Genomic DNA, 20,247 nt, shown 5'->3' with positions numbered 1-20,247 from the left:
GCACCTATCAATGTAATGCCCGACTACCACAGGTACACGCTGAAGGTGGGGGAATGGACCATTAAGTTTCCTGGTGGAAATTTGTCATTGTCAAAGAAACACACCAATGCAGCATTTCATGGATGCTGACTTACTATTTGTCACCACTAAATCCTGCTTGAAATAACTTGCAACTGAAATAGCTACACTGTGACAGACGCAATGAGTGATTGTGAAAAGCCCGACTAACCCCGGGTTTCGCTACTGGGAGATGTCAGGATATGTGGAGCAATGTTGTATCACCAGTACTTCTCAGTAGGTGGGGAATAATTTTCAGGGATGAAATCCCCACCTCAGCCATATCTGTGGCAGGGATGTAGCTAGCCAGGTGATGGAGAGGCAGGTATGCCCCCATGAAACACTCAAAATCATTAATGATTGTAAAAAAGGCTAATGACCCAATGATGGGCTAGCCAACATACGATGTTGTATTGTTACAGCTTAAATAACTAGCTACGTAATTATTTCATTACTGATTGCTTATCACTTATCAATGGAGGAATATTCGTCGAGCATCATCACACGTGCCACAACTGCATGTACTCCAACAAATTCATCCACAGTTTGGTAGAACCATATTGCTAATATTTTAGTGCAAATACAAGTTACCGGTACTTTACATTAGCCACAGCCTGTGCTGCAGTCCTAGCACATTGCTGACAGGATGACGTGTTCACTCACTTCATTTGACGAAATTCAAATGCTGCGTATTGCACGGAATCCCACCTGTCTAGCTAGCAGAACTTGTAAGCTTGTGACTGATTCGCCTAACTGACTGACAAAGTAAAATAATAAAACTGGCATGCCACTGCACTGTCGTACAAAGATCTAGTGTGATCGACTCGAGGAAAGAAACTTGGTACATTTAACCAGACTTTATCACCTCATAGGCAGTTTTTCGTAGCATCATTTGGTCTCCTTTGTCACTTGTGAGTTGCGACTCCTGCCGCGGGGAGGTCACTTAGAATGGCTCACTCTTTTTAGATTCAAAAATGCTCTACCACGTGAGTAATCTAGGATAAATATAGAAGTGTGTCTCTAATATTTTCGTTCGGTGGATTCACGAGCGAGTTGAATGTTGTGTTAGTGTGTGCGCATTTACTAGCAACCCCTGGTGATACCGTGTAGTAGCGCACATAATTTAGTCATTTGCGTGTCAGTTTAGCTTGTGAGTTGTGACGGAGGTTTAAAAAAAACACTTAGTGATGGGGGGCAAATGCCCCCCCCCCCCCCCCTGGCTACGTCTCTGACCTATGGTAGTGGGGCTTTACATTGATAGGTGCATAACAACTATATAAAGTAGCAACCACCGTCTGAGGTTCTTCCTAATATGCACTCAACTGCTAACTCTAATTAATTCATTCATGTTCAGCCAAGACTGGAGAAGGACTGAAACACGTGCACCTCATTTACACACATACAAAAACATTTAATAAGCGATATTAACTTACAGTTAGATCTACACACTTTCGCAAAGTAGGTCACCATCAAGGTGATGCGCTATTGCCGTATTTGGTAATACCACTTGTGGTAGTTGAGGAAGTCTTTTGGAAAGTCCCTTTCACACCTCCAGTAGTGCACGTGAACACTTGTAAATGTACGTCAATACTCTTATGGATTGTGAGTTTTGTGACCGTGTATCCTTTGACCACTGAACTATATCTCCGAAGACGCCGGTGGCATGGGAGTATACCGGCAATTAATGTATTGAGGAATCCACCGCACCAAGCTCCGCGGTGGTCTGTCTGATGATGTTGTCTCCTCCCCCAGTTTTCCATCTTAGGTATAATAATTGTTCTTAGTAGCTTTTGTGTGGAAGAATGGCTATGCCGAAATATTTGTGCTAAAAAATCATCCATGCAGTTAACCAAATCGGTGCTATTAAAAATCTTAAATTTCAAAGGGAAATTATTTTAAAAGCTATCCTGTAAGGCATATGCATACCCCAGCAAATCCCCATAGTTGGCATGTCTGCATGTGAAAAACACTAATATATACGTCCTCATATCCTCAGGTCCCTGCTGTCACAAACGTCTGGGCTACTGCCATCCTCCCTTCTAAAAGTTGTTTCAATCCTCTGTCTCTGTAATGGTATTCAAACACACCAGGGACAGTCTACCAACATACCAAAAGAGGTAATCATATTGTGGGATAAATCATGCACACATTAACATAACAATGGTGATACAGTACATAAGCAATTTCACATTGCAACGATTATTGTGAATGAATATGATGTCAGTGATAATCCTTCACTCTCCAGTACCTCTGTTTCGAGCACTGCAAGAACTTTTTAACACTAAGTAAGAGCACTACTGCTACCAGCTCACCTACGAGAGCTTTGTGATATAAACTTGCTTACATCAAGTACAACCAATATGTGGTGTATATATGTGTGTACATGGGTAGTGGTATGTATAGTGTTTGCACATTTTGTGTGTGTCTTGTGCTTTTATGATGTATGTGTGTGTCTATGTATTGAAATGAAAATCTGGTGTTCACACATTTGTGTGATCTCTATAATAGACCCTCAGCAAAGCATCTTGTGCTGTGACTGGCAAACCAAGTTGCTGAGTTGTCTTTATGGTCTGTATGGCAGTGGCCATAGTAGGTTTTATTCATGGAAAAGTATCAATATATTCTAATAGAACAGTGAGGCAAAAATACCCTAATAGAACAGTCATCAAACAATATAGCATAAAGTATTAAATTTCTACTCCCAGATGTAAATCTCAGAGTTGCTATGTCATTTTTCAGATTTGGTATCCTCCCAGAAAACCTACAAAGCATGCTTTGCAAATAAGTGTATTGCACACATCTTTAGTGGTAACCCTGACCATAGCCATTACTTGGCCAGACCAATAAATTGCAGTTTCCACCAGTTCTGGTTCTAATAACAATTCACAGTTACTAGCCGTACTAGGAATGTATGATATATGATCATCACTTGTGTTTTGTCTCAACACCGCTACAATGCAGAATTCATCATACACCCCATGGCTTGACTCTTTCAATTATATAACTGATAAAAATTAGTGATATCCCCCCCAAAAACACTTTCGCTGTAAAAAAAGGCACGTCCAAGAAACTACAAGTACCTGAAAAAAAAAAAACAGCTCAGCTATAGAAAAAAAACTAACAGGCAACTGAAAGAGCTGATATCTGGAGCGGCCAAGAATCAATGTTGCTACAACTACCAAAGTTTTACCAAATCCATGCTCAGGTAAAATGAAAGTAACTGGCAACCAAAACAGCTGATATTTGAAGTGGCCTAGAATAAAATTTATTTTGATACAGCAAACTACAATTATTAATGAAGTTGTAATATTGAATCTTAATCATTCAACTGTGTTCTATACATTCATCCCTGCTACATCGTGAATTAATTCTTTGTTACTCTAATTGGCTGGTAATTTGGCCGCCTTTTTTTTCTCTCCATACTGACTATTGAAAAAGGCGGCCAAATTACCAGCCAATTAGAGTAATAAAGAATTAATTTACGATGTAGCAGGGATGAATGTATAGAACACAGTTGAACGATTAAGATTCAATATTACAACTTCATTAATAATTGTAGTTTGCTGTATCAAAATAAATAGCCACTTCAAATATCAGCTGTTTTGGTTGCCAGTTACTTTCATTTTACCTGAGCATGGATTTGGTAAAACTTTGGTAGTTGTAGCAACATTAATTCTTGGCCGCTCCAGATATCAGCTCTTTCAGTTGCCTGTTAGTTTTCTTCTATAGCTGAGCTGTTGTTTTTTTTTCAGGTACTTGTAGTTTCTTGGACGTGCCTTTTTTTACAGCGATAGTGTTTTTTTTTTGGGGGGGGGGGGGGGGGGATTGTCAATACAACAATGTTTATGTATTGAGAATGCCACTAAACTAAATTTAAAAGGGGTTTCTGTTGAAACCCCAGAAACCCATCTAGATCCGCCACTGCACCATCTTTATGTACACCATTGGATAACAACTTTTCACCATGAATGCATAAAGACGCAACCACAGCCAAGCCACTAAGTTGATTGGCTATACTTTCACAGTTGGATTTCTAGAGATATTTGCTACTTGTATGTCATATGGGCAATACTGTGGCATCTTACTGTCCAACTGGAACACAAGACTAGTGATGTGGACACATTTAAATAGTCTCCTAGATGTATTTTACATAAGAATCGTTCAACTAGAGTGCATCAGGAGGCCATTCATGGTGATCAAATGATGTCTATCATACAATATGGTAATGCATATTAGGGATCATTGAGGTTTGAGTATTCATACCCAAATTACCACCCAAAACCACTTGTAATTAGGCATAACAAAGCCCATATACATCTTCAGAACAACTCAATAAATCTACTGCTGTAACTGACTGCCACACTCAGACAAGCATAGCTTGACTATGGATAAAGTACTGTTCAGAGTCAACATTGTTTCTGCCAAAGATCACACTTTTCACCAGCCAAAGTAGCTGCAATGCTTGCATCATGGTCATATTCAGTGGCAGATTTAGGGGGGTTTCAAGGTTTCAGAAACCCCCTTTGAAAAATGATTATGCAACAGTTAAGTACTTTAATTAATTATTGTGGCGTTCACATATAAAAAGCGACAACATGATGTGTGTGCATGCTCAACACTCTGTAAATATAGACTTAGTAAATAATTATATCTCATCCAAAAACAGCTTATATAGCCGTAAAAAAGTACGCATCCAAGTAAAGCAGAGTTAATTGCAACAAAAAATAATGATATCATAATGCGGCCATGTGCGAGGTGTGCAAGTTGTAAAATTAATATTAGCTAATCAGATAATACAATGTTATTGTTAAAGTGTTAATGAGAACTATGTGATGCTGCTATTTTTAAGTGTGTGAGCATCTTCATAAATGCCAACAAAGTTAATTCTCAATAAAGCAATGTGTATAGATTCTCTGATAGCAATAAATAGTTTGAATTTGGCCACCTTTCCTTTGTTTATAACATTGCCGTATACAGGAAAGGCGGCCAAACTGAAACTATTTATTGTTATCAGAGAATCTATACACATTGTTTTATTGAGAATTAACTTTGTGTGGCATTTATGAAGATACTCAAAAACTAGCAGCATCACATAGTTCTCATTAACACTTTAACAATAACTTGTATTATCTGATTAGCTAATATTAATTTTACAACTTGCACACCTCGCACATGGCCGCATTATGATATCATTATTTTTTGATGTAATTAACTCTGCTTTACTTGGACGCACACTTTTTTTACAGCTATAAGCTGTTTTTGGATGGGATTTCAATACTTTTTGTTAGAATAAGCAATGCATTGTTGATAACAGTAGGTGAGTTTCCATGGTTTTGACAGAAACCCCAGATTACAGTGACAGAATATTCAAATATAACTGTAATTTTAGTGGTCAGGGCCAACCACATGGAGGGGGGGAGTGGGGTATTTTCCCCCTGCCCCAGCCCGATAGAGGCCCCTTGAATACCTGTTTAAAGAAAGATCGATATGCAGTAATAGAGCAGTCAGGATCTAGACCCTTCCTTGCCCCTGGGCCCCCTAATTTCTCTGGGTGGCCCTGTTAGTGGCATGCAACTGCAGTCAATTAACACCCATTTTAACTAGTAAACCCTTAATAACACTTTGCCTTTCATCTTGTACTGCATTAAAATGATCAAGATACTCTATTAAAGCAGTCACAAAACAGTTGTAACACAGCAATCAATAGTTACAACTTCTGCTTAGCATCGGATTGTATAGTTTAACTTACTAGCTACTTACAGACTTTACAATATAAAAATTTGGCACTTGTAGAAATGTGACTGTTCTATTAGAGTATCTCGATCTACTTCAAGCATTGACTAATTCAAGCGAAGAAGCTACGCCGCTGCCAAGAGATCTTGTGAAATGAAATGAGAATAGTAAAGAAAAGGCAAGTATGTACAGAGACAATAGAGGGGCATGTAACTATGTCCTGTTGTAAATAAACACCTTTAAAATTTATATTACTACTAAATAAGCGTACCAGAATAGGCTTGTGAGGCTGTTGTCTCCAAGGTTGTCTCATTACTTGTCTTTTCGTGTTGAAGGGATCTAGTCACAATTGGTGAGTTTAACTATACATGTATTTGTGTTGTAAAACTTAATTGTAAAAAGGCGATTAGCACATATCATGATAAACATGTATTTGTCACAGTAGAGTCTCTCACGATTATTAGACATTGGACCAGGGTAAAAAATTTACTACTATATTTAGAGGTTGTAGTGTTTGTATATCTTAGTATCTTAATAAATAATCCTCCATGATCACTAATCACTAATAGTACAGTGAAAACTGGTTATTATTCAGGTCGTAGGGACAAAATTTTCTGACCTAGCTTTTTAAAGAGGTGGCTGCATTTTGCGGCCTTTAAAAGGTAAGAAGCATGCTGTTCTAACTGGCTATAGAGATGGATTTAGTGTGTGACAGCATATGAGACAGTGAGTGCTAGCAGCAAAGGGGCAGCCAATCTGTTAGAGCACCAAAAGCACTGCTTCATACTTAGGCAGTTGGCTGTAAGCTCAAAGTGTAAAAAAAGTTTCACTATCGGTCCTTATAAGCTCCTGATGAAGAAAGTGATGAAGTCATTATCCATAGGATATATTTTTCAGAGTATCCATTTCAGTTCTACAATATAGTAGCCAAGCATAAGATGAACATAACACAGCATTCCAGTGGTTTAGTGGTGACCACAACACTGCCTGATTTAAACTGTGGTGAGATTTGAGACTACTGGAAGCCCTGGAATGCCTTCAACACATGAAATGCCAAATATCTAATGCCTGGTTTTCATCCACAGTGGGCCTGCCTTGGTGGCCACTTGTACAGAAGGGAAACAGCTGCCACACAGTCTTTCCAGTGAACAGCTAGTTTCCACACCCCTTAATTATCAATTTGTAAAATCTTTAGCAAAATTGTGTGTGCGAGCAAGTGCGATGTTGTACATTGGCAGTGCTGTGTATATGGTTGCTGCCTAGTAGTGATACATCACTAGTATTGAAGTCACAATGCGTTACTGTATCATCCATCTCTGAATGTGTCATTTTGTGTAGAGAGCAATCTTCCACAAGAAGTGACCTGCAAGTTTCAGTGTATATTGTTAACCATTAATATTGTTCACCATTGTGAACTGTATGTACAGTGAGACCTGACTTAGTAGCCACCTCTTTAATAAGACCACCTCATTATATTGGCCACCTCTAGTAGATCCCAAATATAGCTAAGCAGTACTATATGACCTCATTAATGAGGCCACCTTGTTATTCAGGCCAATTTGTTTGGTTTCACAACTGGCCATATTAATGAGGTTTCACTGTACTTATGTGAATTTTTATTTTTTGCAACTTTTCTTCAGGTTTACTGATGGGCACTATGAAGCATTGTTGACTGGTCTGTACATAATGTGGTGACTTGAAATGCTAAAACAGTACGTAGCATGTCTTGTATGTACATGTAATGTGTCCACACATCCACACATCTTAGAAATAAATATAATTATATTCTCTATACTCAGTTCCATTGTGCCACTGGGTCATAAGTGGGTTGAGTATGGATCATCCAGGACATTTGGGTCACATTTTGTCCTGGCCAAGTGGATCTCATCCACTGACAGAATATACAGATCAGATCACATGTATAAATTACGGTGGAACTTGTTTATTGCTACCTTCACTCAATAAGCAGGTAACAGTGTATAAATTCTCAATTGAAATTGGCTTTTCAAGAGTGGTTGTCTTTCTATACTGGTGATAATATCCTCCACTTAGTGTTGTTTGATAGTGATGCAATGGAGACTATGTATTGTTGCATTTAAATACTATACTATTATATTGCAACTCTAGCACATATTTATAACAGGAATATTTGTTAACTGTTTAGACATACTGGAGCCACACCCACTCATCTGGATTCTACAAATGGAGTCATACCAACTTGTCATCATACTTACTTGTTACTCCCATTGTGTTTGGATGAATATACATGCCGTCATGTGAGACTTGCTACCATGGCGGGCCACTGGAAAACATTTTCATAGCAGCTATATTACAGTCACTATTGTACAATTCTTACATTATTGTTGTGAAAAGTGTTTGGTATTCATGTGTCCTCTGTATGTTGTAATTACATGTGTAATTTTTGTGTGGGGTGCTATAAAATGCAATAATGCATGGTGACAATTGGCTAGCTACATGTGCTAATTACTCGCAGCTTGTGTCAACAACTGGTAACCGCAGTTGTACTCTGTGTCATTCTTTAAGCCACGCCCTTAGAGGACAAATTACGTCACGGTGGGGGTGACTAAATCCAAATTTAAAAATGAACGATGGTATGCAGCACCATAGATTATATCTGTGGACTATAATCTATGGCAGCACACTTCTTTGTGGCTATATGCACTGAATAACTACATAGAGCGCCAGTTCATCAATACCCAGTGACCGCAGCTGTGCTTTGCGTCATTCTTTAAATTTCGAGTAAAATTCTTGGAGAGAGCAAGTTATGTGGGGGCGGCTAAATTCAAATTTCAAACTAGCCAATCTCGAAAACATATGTTTCAATCTGAACGAAACTCTTAGAGCAGTTTAAAGACACATTGCCCTACATGACAAGCGAGTATTGTAGAAAACAACAATCTGGGTTTTGTATTTGGCCTCTAGGTTGACTGAGGACGACTGAAACTTCGTTTGGTGCTGAAATTACGACTGTAGGGTAATCATGTATGGTGAAATCGATGATGTGAATCTTGAGGCAATTCAGTGAATACTGAAGCGATAGCAGGGCAATCAATGTTTGGAATGCACAAAGGAACACAAGGACTTGTGGTTGCATCTAACCGCATGCGATAAGCAATTTAAAAAAATGAAATTTCCCCTTTGATGTCGGCAATCTCGATCACGAAACAATCGGCATGGATTTGCTTCACTGCTTGTGTGGTAGTTACTAGTGACACGATGAGTTCAACTCTAGAGTTTCAGAGGGATAGCGTAAGTGGTGGGTGAGTTATAGGAAGGCTTTCTTTTCTTTTTTTTGACATCATTCGTTCCTGTAAAATTCTCACGTAGTGGTCGCTTCATTTATTTTCTGCAGCGCGCCTTTCTGCTTTACTGGCTGTGCGACTCACTACCGTGAGTCTTGATTTCATACTAAAATTGTTGCCAAATGCAGTCTCAGAGCATCAAAATTTCTAAAATTTTCTGGGGGACATGCACCCAGACCCCCCTAGCACAAGTGACTATGCTTCTTCACACACTCATGCATAGGCAGCGGAAGAGGGGGTGCTGAGTACCTCCAACTTAAAGCTGTATTGTGCAATAATCGTCATTTGAACTTTCAGAAACTTGTCAATCACGATCGAAATACTCTAATAGAGCAGTCACCTTAATAGAACAGTCACCCTAATACACACTGCTTGAAGTTTCTTAGTTTACTAGAGTGGTATATCCCCAGTATATGGAACAGTTAATTGTTTGGTATTTTTAGTATTTTTCAGTAAACCCGCATTCACTGATGTTTTACTGAGAGTTTAAAACTTAGTAAAACAATTATGTTCCATATACTTAAAGTCACTGACATTTTACTATCAGCATAACGGGATACAACTACAGTAAAGCAGCTTAACAAATTAGTAAACTAACAACCTTCAAGCAGTGACAACTCAAGCTTGTATTAAAATAAAATTAATAGTACTAGTAATTGAGTAACAGCTGAAACCACCGAAAATGTCTCCAAATTCAATCTCCTGACACCAAATTTTCAAAATTTTCCAGGGGAGAATGCCCCCAGACCCCCCTAGAATTAGCATGTTTCGCATGCTTGGTGTGCTTCGCACACCCACTAGTACTACCACCATAAATTTTGGGCACCCCCGACTGTAGCATCCTTTCACCTCCTATGCAGTGCATATGTCCACCTTCTAAACTGGAAACCCCCTTTATACATTCCTAGATCCACCACTGATACCTTTGTCATCCTTTGAATTTCTCCCCTACAGCACAGGAGTTGATTAGCAGTAACATATCATGACTTCAGTGCTTTAATTGCTGTAGTGTGACTTTATTGATTGCAGAAGCACATCTTGTAGTGTTTTTTTTTGCCATTTGTAATGCTGTATATCAAGTGGGACATAGCTGAAGTTGAATGGCCACTTCATATTTTGGTAAGTGAAAATCAGGACTGCGTTCAGTCATTAATTCTATAGTGAGTGGATTAATTGCAGAGGCACTGTTCTTAGTTTCTTTGATATGGTGCAATTGTTCACCAGTAATAAATTATGTTATTACATAAAAGTGAACAGACAAGTGTGAGGATAAATTATGAAATTTTACTAGCTAAGAGTCATAGAAATATAATGCAATGAAACAAGGGAGGTCATCTATACCTGCAGATACACTTTATACTGGTGGATATTAATCCCTACTTCAGTCACAGCTATACTATAACAGGTTGCATACGACTAAAGTAGTAATATATGTTCACTAGTACAGCTGGCCACTAACAGCTGCAGATGTAGATGACCTCCCTTGTTTCATTGCTTTTTTTATTTCTACAATCCCTACTCAATGTTATTATTTATAAGTTTCCTTATATTTGTATATAAGACTTAGCTAGATGCAATGTATATGCACATAATTTTTTTTATTTGGTGCACTTATATACGTAGTTGTGCATAATATTATTATGTACTCACACTCTTTCCAGACACATCTACCAGAACAGCAAAACTAGTCAAGTGGGTAGTAGAACACTGAACAAATGTGCTATTAGTTGTGTCACTCTGCATTATACCATCAGTTGAGAATGTACCACTTTCATTAACATTGCTAAACACGGCATGCAAACAGTGAATTAGAAAATACATATGCAATTACTAATTTACTTTGATATGCTGAAAAATTCACAGCGAGGATTAAACACTGACGTATTTCCTGGCTAAAATTGACAGAAAAGCAACACAATTTTCCACTGCATACCCATGTATCTTCATGTACAGAATAATTGTAGACACACATCTATTGTGATGATTGCATACTTTTGTGTTTGGATATTGAAGTATAGTACTTGTATTGAACTGAAAACTTAAAAAAAATTGAGAATGGTTTAATCCTGGCCAGTGCATGTAAAATCAACCTTCTATAACTGTAAACCCATAGTACTGCAACATTCTTAATCACATAGTAGCACAAGGGACTATAAACTGCGCACTTTTTGTATTGCCACTCATAACATTATACTGAATGACTTTAATTATAGTGACATCATTCAGGTACCAATTATAACAATAATCCATATTCATAAATGGTGATAATGGCTTTTCCTTCATGACACAGTACAATACCTTGAGTCATGCATTTATCCTGGCCTATTTTAAGTCCTATACTTTGGTCAGTAGGGTCAGTAGACAGTTGCCAGAATCTGTAAATTTACTTTGATAGCACAAAACATAGTAGAAGTGTGAGCTGTGTAACCAATTCTGGTGCGTGATTTATGGAACCTTAAGCTAGAATCTATACCTGTGTGTTTAAACTTCTAACAGTTTAATACTTACAATCAGTTACATACCATTCCAATGTTGAATGATAATGACACAGTTTCATTTCCAAGATCTAGTCTACTCAGCAGATTGGTTGATATTTGAAGGGATAAAATCAAACTTTGCACCTTTACACTACATATATGCAATGATACACTATGTATTGCAAACACGTCATTATAATATATATAACATACCCTTCATTAGTAGGTAAGTGGGGATGTCTAGTGATACCAGTAGTTATAGGAACTCTCCTTCCTACACAAATTGAAGAAAATCACATACTGCATATTTAGTATTCTGACAGTGGAATAGGGCTATCCATATCCAGTGCACAGTAAAAGTGTGCAATATCTTTATGAAATGATAAAATTAATTGTCCATGCATGTAAAGTGTGATAGGTGGAAATTTATGGAAGTTACAGGATTAAAGTGCAGACAAATTTAGAAGCATATGTTTATCTTTTCATAGATGCCCATGGCCACTTAATTTGTTTGTGCTAGCTCTGTTACTGTAGATGCACAGTAAGTAACAAGTTTGTTCACACATATAATCTATAATTTGTTTGTGCAGATCATACCTTCTTCAGTCCTCTTCAAAATCACAGCACTTGGTATTTTGTAAGATGGTACCATACCACCAAACTTTGCAAAAAAATTGTTAGATGTGTTTGATGGACCAAATTCTATATCACCAATATTCATCAGATATTCATGTGCAGGAACCAGTGCTGAAATTACTAAACAGAAATCACATCAATTACGTATGTACAAAAATCAAAGGCAGTATAAACTTTTGTGAGGGAAATATCATAAATCTCACTAATACTATGATACTACATAAAATATGTACATATGCATGATGAAGTAGTAGCACATTACTAACCAACATTGTTGTTGTTTCCCTCAATGGTGTTCATCACAGCCTCATTGCTGTCACTACTCAGACTATTGCTTAACAGAACACCAACTTCTTCAGTGTTTACAAGTAATCGCTCACCAACAGTTTTTTGCACTTCTGTATCATTCTAAAGTGAATTAGTAACACCATTCCACAATCATTACTGACTTAACTCTTTATAAACATGTAAACAGACAGTAAATAAAAGCACACAGACAGACAGGCAGGCAGGCAGGCAGGCAGGCAGGCAGGCAGGCAGGCAGGCAGGCAGGCAGGCAGGCAGGCAGGCAGGCAGGCAGGCAGGCAGGCAGGCAGGCAGGCAGGCAGGCAGGCAGGAAGGCAGGCAGGCAGGCAAAACAGACCAGCATCGGGTTTTGGGCAATATCTGAAAAAACAACAACAATATTCATCCTTAAGTAAGCTTCTTGTTTTAATGTTGGATTTAATGTTAGAAACACTAAGACTATTCTGTAAAGGCGATTTTGGTCATCTATGATATTTCTATGAAAGCTTTTTACAGCAGTGTTTCGGCTGGTGCTATTCATTTTAAGCGAGGATCCATACTATACTAGTACAGCCACATGTGACTGGCTGAGCAAACACTGGTCATTTTCACACATTCCTCAACTTCCATTTCATTGTTTCTCTGTTATCTGTGCTAAAAAGGAATGGACAACCAAAGTTTCAGCCTTATATTATATGATGAACAGTCTTGGAGTTATAGGGCTAGGCAGTTGGGAGTGCAATAAACTCAATGCATACAACAATTCGGAAATTATTACAGGCGCCTATTTAATTGATCATATCTCATGACTCAAATAAGCTACAAAGATGAAACCTGTCATTTGCATTATATATGCGAAACAAATATTTTCTTACTTTCCATGAACAGGAAAATCCGATTCTAAATACGTTTTATTGATTTGAGCTTTGTTCCAGTGCAAAGATTAAAATGGTTATAATTTTTTGTGTATGTAGCATGCATAGTTTTTTACTCAGTTTATGTAAATAATGTTCTTATAGCAACAGCTGGTTTTCACTAGTCAATCATAAAATAATATGTTTTTTGATTGCTGTGAATCTGATTTTGCCTGTTTTATTAGACTAACCTGATATTCATCACGTAAAATGTACAGTGTTTCAACTCCTCTGATACCAAATGCATAAATAAATTGTTTACCCTACTATGTTGGATATACTCCCACTACACATTTTTCCCCTAATTATACTGTATAATCAGTGTTCGATTACTGTAATTCAGATGATAGCATATACTGTATAAATTCAAATCACTTATATGTTGTTGATGAAAACTAATCATCACAGATTCAGTGCCTACATACACAATACATGCTCATACACTAATAACTACACATCTTGTGCTTTAGTGTGCATATAAAATCTCACAATACTGCAACTAACCATTCTACTCATCTCCATAAAAGACACATCATTTCTTTGATCCAATAAATTATCTAGCACATTGATGATGTCCTAAGAATAACATGGCCACACTGGACACATGCACAAGTACTGTATTTAGGACACACTGCAAGCAAAACATTAGATATACATATATCTAATCCAAAACAGCCAAGCTGTAAAAAAAGTGTGCGGCCCTCAAAAAGGCTACGGTGAAAAAAGATGTGAAATCCAAGGTGGCGGCCAAGAAATGGCTGTGATGGTAGGTTAATGGTAAAAATTTTAATAACAACAATTCAGGTGAATTTTGATGCCGCTTGGTCAATTGGCACAAAATTCACCTGAATTGTCATTATTAAAATTTTTACCATTAACCTACCATCACAGCCATTTCTTGGCCGCCACCTTGGATTTCACATCTTTTTTCACCATAGCCTTTTTGAGGGCCGCACACTTTTTTTACAGCTTGGCTGTTTTGGATTAGATTTCACTTCTTTTTGTAAATGTATACCCCAAAGCCGGCCTATGGCCTGCTTTGGGACTTTTTAAACCTATCTTTTTTTCTTTACCACAGGAAGAAGAAAAGATGAAGCAGATGTACCTTAAATATTTCTGATTTAATCAGTAAATGTACAAATTATATATATAATACATATATTTATTACAGAACTGTCCATGGTGGTTTCTGTGTAACTGAACACTCTTCAAGGCAACTTCTTCTAGCTGATCTCTCTACAGGGTGATTTGTTTGTAGCTGAACTATCAACAAGGTAACTTCTTCTAGCTGTTCTCTCTACAGGGTGATTTATTTGTAGCTGGATTCTGTACAGGTGATTTTTTTGCTGCTGAGCTCTTTACAGAATGATTTCTTTGTAGTTGAACTCTCTACAAGGTAACTTCTTCTAACTGATCTCTCTACAGGGAGATTTGTTTGTAGCTGAACTCTCTACAGGTGATTTGTTTGCAGCTGAACTATCTAGATGATGGTTTCTTTGTAGCTGAACTCTCTACAAGGTAATTTCTTCTAGCTGAACTCTCTACATGGTGGTTTCTTTGTAGCTGAACTCTCTACAAGATAACTTCTTCTAACTGATCTTTCTACAGGGCAATTTGTTTGTGGCAGAATTTTCTACAGGGTGATTTCTTTGCAGCTGAACTCTCTACATGGTGGTTTCTTTTTACTGTAGCTGAACTCTCTACAAGATAATTTCTTCTAGCTGACCTCTCTACAGGATGATTTGTTTGTAGCTGAATTCTATACAGGTGATTTGTTTGTAGCTGAGCTCTTTACAGAATGGTTTCTTTGTAGCTGAACTCTCTACAAGGTAACTTCTTCTAACTGAACTCTCTACAGGGAGATTTGTTTACAGCTGAACTCTCTTCATGATGGTTTCTTTGTAGCTGAACTCTTTACAAGGTAACTTCTTCTAGCTGAACTCCCTGCATGGTGGTTTCTTTGTAGCTGAACTCTCTACTACAAGGTGACTTCTTCTAGCTGATCTTTCTACAGGGTGATTTGTTTGTAGCTGAATTCTGTACAGGTGATTTGTTTGCAGCTGAGCTCTTTACAGAATGGTTTCTTTGTAGCTGAACTCTCTACAAGGTAACTTCTTCTAACTGAACTCTCTACAGGGAGATTTGTTTGCAGCTGAACTCTCTTCATGATGGTTTCTTTGTAGCTGAACTCTCTACAAGGTAACTTCTTCTAGCTGAACTCACTACATGGTGGTTTCTTTGTAGCTGAACTCTCTACAGGGTGATTTGTTTGCAGCTGAACTCTCCACATGATGGTGTCTTTAAATTTGTAGCTGAACTCTGTACAAGGTAATTTCTTCTAGCTGATCTCTCTACAGGGTGATTTGTTTGTAGCTGAATGCTGTACAGGTGATTTGTTTGCAGCTGAGCTCTTTACAGAATGGTTTCTTTGTAGCTGAACTCTCTACAAGGTAACTTCTTCTAACTGAACTCTCTACAGGGAGATTTGTTTGCAGCTGAACTCTCTTCATGATGGTTTCTTTGTAGCTGAACTCTCTACAAGGTAACTTCTTCTAGCTGAACTCCCTACATGGTGGTTTCTTTGTAGCTGAACTCTCTACAGGGTGATTTGTTTGCAGCTGAACTCTCCACATGATGGTTTCATTGTAGCTGAACTCTCTACAAGGTAACTTCTTCTAACTAAACTCTCTACAGGGAGATTTGTTTGCAGCTGAACTCTCTTCATGATTGTTTCTTTGTAGCTGAACTCTCTACAAGGTAACTTCTTCTAGCTGAACTCCCTACATGGTGGTTTCTTTGTAGCTGAACTCTCTACAAGGTGACTTCTTCTAGCTGATCTATCTACAGGGTGATTTGTTTGTAGCTGAATTCTGTACAGGTGATTTGTTTGCAGCTGAGCTCTTTACAGAATGGTTTCTTTGTAGCTGAACTCTCTACAAGGTAGCTTCTTCTAGCTGATGTCTCCACAAGGTCACTAGTTTGTAGCTGAACTTTCTACATGGTAGTTTCTTTGTAACTGAACTCTCTACTAGGTAACTTCTTCTAGCTGATCTCTCTACAGGGAGATTGGTTTGTAGCTGAACTCTCTACAGGTGATTTGTTTGCAGCTGAACTCTCCACATGATGGTTTCTTTGTAGCTGAACTCTCTACAAGGTAACTTCTTCTAGCTGATCTCTCTACAGGGTGATTTGTTTGTAGCTGAACTATCAACAAGGTAACTTCTTCTAGCTGATTTCTCTACAGGGTGATTTGTTTGTAGCTGAATTCTGTACAGGTGATTTGTTTGCAGCTGAGTTCTTTACAGAATGGTTTCTATGTAGCTGAACTCTTTACAAGGTAACTTCTTCTAGCTGATGTCTCTATATGTGACCGGGCCTGCGATAATAGGGCATGTGGGCACATGATTTTTGTCCACTTTTTCACACTTTCATCACTCATAACGTTTTGTACCATTATGCTATGGTGTTGCAATTTTCAGCACTTAGTAAGCATTTCATTGGCATAATGATGCAAGTTACAGAATGGAAATATACTTTTCCAGTAATGAGATATGACCAGTAGAGTGATGGGGTGTAGTTTGTGCCCACATGCCCTGTTTTCGCAGGCCCGGTCACATATGGTCACTAGTTTGTAAATGAATTCTCTACATGGTGGTTTTTTTGTAACTGAATTCTCTACGAGGTAACTTCTTCTAGCTGATCTCTCTACAGGGTGATTTGTTTGTAGCTGAATTCTGTACAGGTGATTTGTTTGCAGCTGAGCTCTTCACAGAATGGTTTCTATGTAGCTGAACTCTTTACAAGGTAACTTCTTCTAGCTGATGTCTCTACAGGGTCACTAGTTTGTAAATGAATTCTCTACATGGTGGTTTCTTTGTAACTGAATTCTCTACGAGGTAACTTCTTCTAGCTGATCTCTCTACAGGGTGATTTGTTTGTAGCTGAATTCTGTACAGGTGATTTGTTTGCAGCTGAGCTCTTCACAGAATGGTTTCTATGTAGCTGAACTCTTTACAAGGTAACTTCTTCTAGCTTATGTCTCTACAGGGTCACTAGTTTGTAAATGAATTCTCTACATGGTAGTTTCTTTGTAGCTGAACTCTCTACAAGGTAACTTCTTCTAGCTAATCTCTCTACAGGGAGATTTGTTTGTAGCTGAACTCTCTACATTGTGGTTTCTTTGTAGCTGAACTCTACATGGTGATTTCTTCTAGCTGAATTATCTCTTTCTATAGTTGCATGAATTCCCTACAAGGTGATTTCTTCTACCTGATCTCTCTACAGGGTGAATTGTTTGTGGCTGATCTCTCTACAGGGTGATTAGTTTGTAGCTGATCTCTCTACAGGTTACTTGTTTCTAACTGATCTCTTGAATTCTCTTCGGCTGACTGCTCTATTAGGATGACTGCTCTATTAGGATGACTGCTCTTTTAGAGTATCTCGATCTCACACTTGCTACACCAAGTTGGATTTCGTGTTATAACTCCGTGGCTTTAAGTCTGATTCTTCTACACCATTGAAGAGCCTTTCTAAGATGATAACTCCATCTGTACAGCGATTTTCAAAGCATTACCCCAAGCAGTTTACCTGGTAGGCCTGGCAAGCAGTCGTTTTTTATTAGCTATTCTCGATTGCATAATTGTTGCACACTGTTGGTTTTTTCGTTGTATCTTCCTCGTTTTTAGCTCGATTTCTTTCAAACCACAAAAGGTTTGAGGTTCAATAGTTAACCTATTCACCCACCGATTTTCAGCTTCTTCCCATACGCGGTTTACCCTGTAGGCGTGACAACATATTGGTGTTATTTTTCGTGATTAATCGCTCATAACTTTTTGCCTGTTTATCGTATTCCAGCCAAAGTTGGTACAGAAATGCGCCTTTATACCCCCCCTTCTGTGTGCCAAATTTCAAGGCGATCGGATATGGCGTTCGCGTTTTATAGCAGTTTTTGTAAGTGTGCGAAAAGAGGAAGAAAAATAAGAAGAAAAAAAAACTAAAGAAACTAAGCCAATTTTTGAAGTCGCATATCTTGGGAACGCTTGAAGCGATTTCGCTTAAATTTGGAATGTGGAGTGCTGAAGGTGGAGGGAGTGTCCACAGCAAAAATCGTCTTGTTTCATCTAGGCAGCACAGAGCTACGGAGGTGCGAAAATTGCGTTTTTTTTCTTCCTGTCAATATACTCACGAGGTTGCGCGCCGGCTTCTTGGGCCGCACGACACACTACCGTGTGTCTTGATCACAAATTACCAAGTATCATAACTTTTATACATATTTCATGCATTGGCCTGCACTAATAGATTTACAAGCAAAAGTAAAGCTTATGATATGCTAAATCAATGGTTAATCATACAGTGCTGCAGTTGTGTATACTGAAGTGTTTAGACCACTAGATGGTTGTTTGGTAATGGTAAGAAGTAGTACATGTACCGTGACAGTGCAAAACACGCCCCAACAAGGAAAGCGGTCTGAAAATTTTAAATTCACACACAAATAGGTTTATTTGTATCACATTATATACACCTGTACAATATGTCTCACCTTCACCCTTTTTTGAATTTATAAATGCTATCATAGGGAAACACTATCTCGCCCAATATCTCCCTGTACAAAGTGTCCACACTATGGCAGCGGTTTTGTATTGTGGCATCATAGATGACACACACAACGTTAAGAAACATCATTTTGGATATCGCTCATTGTCACTTAGATATTGGGACATGGTGTGATCTTTAGGGCCACTGTAAAATGATTATACTGCACATGAATGTAGTTATAAGAGATAAGTCATCATTTAGAAGACAACAAGATAGATCATAAAATTTCACAACAAAACGACACATGACTGTACACATACCCAATCATATACATTTATTAAAGAAGTGCACATACTTACCTCAGTCACTTGTGTCACTGCATCTTGATTAAATTCATCAAACGTTATATATGTCACTCTGTATGTTGGAAATATATCATACAGATTCCATTACAATGTTAGCACTGATTTGTTAACTAACTAGCTAAGAATTTGCAATTTACAAAGAACATCTCACTAAATGACACATTCTTAACATCTTTCCCTTCAAAGATAACTTGGAAATTCATTACTAATTTATGTATACTGTACTCTCTAGTTTCAATAACTAAACTTTGTGGTCACCTTACCTAATAATATCACCTAAAGTGTTAGCAGCTGAGGCAACATCATTTGGTAGAATAGGTCGTGTAGTGTTTGTGATCTCCTGCAGTTCATCAGTAATATCCTCCACTACTTCTGGCATAAATGTTTGTGTCAAGCCTCTATCGTCATTAACAAATATGCTGTCAACAAGCTTGGACAACTCTCCTGCTCTCATTTCAAGTCTTGTTTGTTCAACAGTACTACATTTATCAACATTTGGAGAACCCCATGTGTCTTTTTTAATACATTCTCTTCTGGCAAGTCCTACACCAATGTAAAGAGTTTAACTACACATTATGTACCTAAAGCATGGTAGGTTGTCTGAGTTTGTAACAAGTATATACCTCAACTAACATATATTACTTAAACATGTAGTAGTCACTTACTGTAGCTGTATTTTGTTAATATTTAATTGAATTTATGTACTATGTACTAGGTCTGCGTATATGCCATATTTTTACAGGATAAGTTACATCAAGAGTTCATAATTATATTATGAACACTTGATTACATATTTATGTAGTAAGATGTGTCAGTATACATATGTACCTATTGCCTCACTTCCACCTGGACATTTTTGTATAGCTACTTGACTGATGTTTGTTGTTGGCCATGTTATGTTCCATGTCATATCTTGTTCCAT

General features: G+C 37.9%; 1 protein-coding gene and 1 long non-coding RNA gene across 2 annotated transcripts in view; one reads left to right on the top strand and one right to left on the bottom strand.

Moving 5' to 3' along the window:
- The window catches only part of LOC136254635 (fasciclin-2-like), a 372,927-nt gene that overhangs the window by 98,994 nt on the left and 253,686 nt on the right, over positions 1 to 20,247 (bottom strand). The gene's annotated exons all lie outside the window — the stretch shown is intronic.
- LOC136254673 (uncharacterized) lies at positions 6,063 to 8,256 on the top strand. Its single transcript, XR_010700663.1, has 3 exons — positions 6,063 to 6,142; positions 7,431 to 7,502; positions 7,955 to 8,256. It is a non-coding gene; the product is annotated as an uncharacterized lncRNA (long non-coding RNA).

This window comes from Dysidea avara, chromosome 4 (genome assembly GCF_963678975.1).
Source record: "Dysidea avara chromosome 4, odDysAvar1.4, whole genome shotgun sequence".
NCBI lineage: Eukaryota > Metazoa > Porifera > Demospongiae > Dictyoceratida > Dysideidae > Dysidea > Dysidea avara.
Note: the sequence above shows the minus strand (reverse complement) of the source record. Positions and strands in the feature narration are given on the sequence as shown.